The following is a 3,588-nucleotide window of genomic DNA, read 5'->3' as shown; positions in this document are numbered from 1 at the left end:
TAAATATATTATAACGTCCTCATCTATTTCAGTACGTCGTTTGAAATATTATAATACGTCGTTTTTTTTATACATAACCGTCGTGTTTTGTGTGCTGACTTGTTTATATTATTTTATTTGTTTAGGTACTTACACGATGTTTTGAAAAAAGCCAATATGTGCAGTATGGTTGGCTTTATCGACCCTGCTACAGTTAGTGCCAACTCTGGCACAATAACTGCAAGATCACGACTTGTAGCAGCTCGACTTCAGAAGACAGACGGTGAACAGATTTTCATGATGCCTTACAATCCAGGGTTAGTCTCCTTAGGATTTTGTTTTTTATGATTTTCAATAAATGACAGCTTATAAACTAACCACGTCGGTGTTTTATTTTATTTAGTCGTTTGAAACTACTAACCACGTCGGTATTTATTTATCGTCGTGATAAATATATAATGTCGTCGTTAGCTACTTTACTTCGTCGTGTGAAATACTATAATACGTCGTTTTTGTAAATAACCGTCGTTTTTATATTAATTTTGTGCAGCCGTCATTGGATTTTGCTGATTGTAAGAGCAAAGAGAGAAACCGTCTATTTTCTGGATCCTCTGTCAGGAAATCGTGTGGTCGATGAAGAGGCCAAAAACATCGTGAACAGTGCTTTAAAAATATATAATACCCACATAGCCCGAGCAGGACGTAAAAATGTAATTTGGAAAACTCTCTCAGGCACACCAAAGCAACCCAGCAATGTCGAATGCGGGTATTATGTAATGCGCTTCATGAGGGACATCATCATGGATCCTTCCTTGGGGTTTGAGAATAAGGTAAGAAGAAATTACCTTCATACATTTCACGTCGTTTTTTGTATTATCAACGACGGTCGTGTAAAATTAACGTCGTTGAATGGATATACTACGTCGGTTATGAAAAATATCGTCGTCTGTGATTGAATTTCTTTTTATTTATAAACCCTAATAGTCATTGTTTATGCAGTATGCCAAGGGAAACCAGGAAGCTTCATACCCCCAAGAAGCCATTGATGAAGTCCGGAATGAATGGGCAGAGTTTGTTTTCCAAATTATTAAACAGGGCAATTATTGAACACTTGATATTTATGTATAATGTACAAATTTTCTCTATAATATGTAATGTAAAAATTTGTTGAGGTTTTCTTAAATTAAAAAAAAAACAAACATACAAATTGCTTAACCGACGTGTAATACTTTTCCAACGACCTAATAAAGTCACAAACCGTCGTATTTTGTTGTTTCGTGTTTTAAACAATTACGACGTAAAAATATAGTTAGACGACGTTCTTTGAACAATTGAGTCGTTTATGGTTTACAACATCTTCAATTTCTTAAGGGTTCAGGGTATCATCGACGACGTTTATGTAACGACAGCGGTTAAGTCGTTGATATATATATTTTACGTCGTATAGTTAAATAGCCGCCATGGTTTCTCATTTTAACGACGTCATTTTAACGACTTAGTAGTCTATTACAATTTACAACGTCTACAATTTATTAACACCGACGTGGTTTGTTGTTGTGGTAAGAATATTTTATTATTTTTATATCAAAATATTCAAAATAAATTTAAAATAAATCAGAAAATTGAAAAGTCAACTCCTATGAAGTCATTGATATATTTTCTTCCACATAAACCTTGAAAAAATTCATTTTGAATAACAAAAATTTAAAATGACCATCCAAAACAAAATTGTTTTGATGAGTCATAAAATCACTTCTAGTTTAATGGTTTAGGGTTTAGAGTCTAGGGTTTAGAGATTAGTGTTGTTATTTATTGGGGTTTATTTTTAAAGTATAATTTTTGGGTAGTCTATGTTATATGTTAGGCTTTAAAACCATAAAACCTTTTATAAACTTAATTTTTTAAATTGTATAATTTAATTTTATGGGTTTAGTGTATTAATTTTTAACGACGGTGGTTGGGTCGTGGAATACATATTTTACGTCGTACAGTAAAACATACGACATGGTTTACGCTTTAAACGACGTTATTTTAATATGTAAGTCGGTTTATATAATTTACAACGTCTTTAATTTCTTAACACCGACGTGGTTTTTCAGTCGTCGTTATATAAAAAATTCAAAATAAATTTAAAATTAATCCGAAAAATGAACGGCCTTACGTTCTTAATCCGAAAAATGAAGTTTCCGTCGTGGAATATTAAATTTACGTCGGTACTTGTAGAACTTTCGCCTTGGTTTTTCTTTCGACGTTTTATAACGCGCGCGCTCTAAAAATTTTCGCGCGACCTAAATTTTTTTAGATTTGGCTCTTAGTCTTATACTTTGATCCCTGAAACCTAAAATTTCAGATTTCACGCGACATAACATTTCGCTCTCTCACTTCTGCTCTAATTAAAAGTTGCACTCTCCAGGCTCGTCGAATCTGTGAGCTCGTCCAACCTGTAAGTACAAACCCTATCTTCCCCTTGTAAATTCATTGAATGATATTAGGTTGTTTTGTTAAAGGGTTTTAGGTATATGCTTTGCGATCTGTTAATAATGTGCTTATAGGTATGGGTTCATGGATTTTCTGTTTAATGGGTTCATGACAAGATCAAATAAAGGTGTACTTTTGCTGGAAATCAACACAAAAAGACACATCACCAACTTCCAAATGATTTCCAGCAAAAGGACACCTTTATTTGATCTTGTCATTTTCCGCTCTGGAGAAGGTGCAAAGTGCACCAATGCTTATAGGTATGGGTTCATGGATTTTCTGTTTAATGGGTTCATGGATTACATTATCTGTTATGTTGAATTGGGAATGGATTTAATTTTGTCGTATCTTTTAATCACCCTATGTTATGTTGAATTGGGAATGGATTTATTGTTTTCATGCTTGGTTTCATGTATATGTTGGTTTCTTGCTTGGTTTCATATATATGTTGTGTTCTTAATGGGTTTTGTGTTCTTGAAAATAAACTGAGACACGACGAATTTTAAGGCGTACGACGACGATTACACGACGGTGTTTTTAAACTACCGTCGTTGTATTACTTATACACGACGGTTTTTTCATAAACCGTCGTTTGTATTACGTATAATAGACGACGTCTGTTGAAAATCCGTCGTCTATATATGCCAAATACGTCTGTTTTTGATTAAAACCCGTCGTCTCTGTTGTTTATTACTTGCGATTAGATCATTGTATAATCTGCTATAGTGATGGTCATTGCCTGTATTTTCACTTTATTATAGATAATAGGTTATAGTGTCGGAGATGGATAAGTCATGGATGCACTCGGATAGAAGATCGAAGGCATATGAGTTTGGGGTGGAAGCATTTTTGAACTTTGCTGTAGAAAATCTTCTAACTACAACACATATCCGTTGTCCATGTGTTAAATGTGTTAATTTGAAGTTGTTTGGGGTTGGAATTATAAGGGATCACTTATACTTTAATGGAATTGACCAAAGCTATAAGAATTGGACATTTCACGGAGAACCTTGGGAAGCAACTACTAATGCTAGCAGAAATGTTGAAGAAGATGATGGCCATAGTAGGTACAGTTTTGTGTCTGAAGAAATTGATATGGATGATAATGATTTTGGTGATTTTGGTTCGGAT

This window comes from Prunus persica, chromosome G6 (genome assembly GCF_000346465.2).
Source record: "Prunus persica cultivar Lovell chromosome G6, Prunus_persica_NCBIv2, whole genome shotgun sequence".
NCBI lineage: Eukaryota > Viridiplantae > Streptophyta > Magnoliopsida > Rosales > Rosaceae > Prunus > Prunus persica.
Note: the sequence above shows the minus strand (reverse complement) of the source record.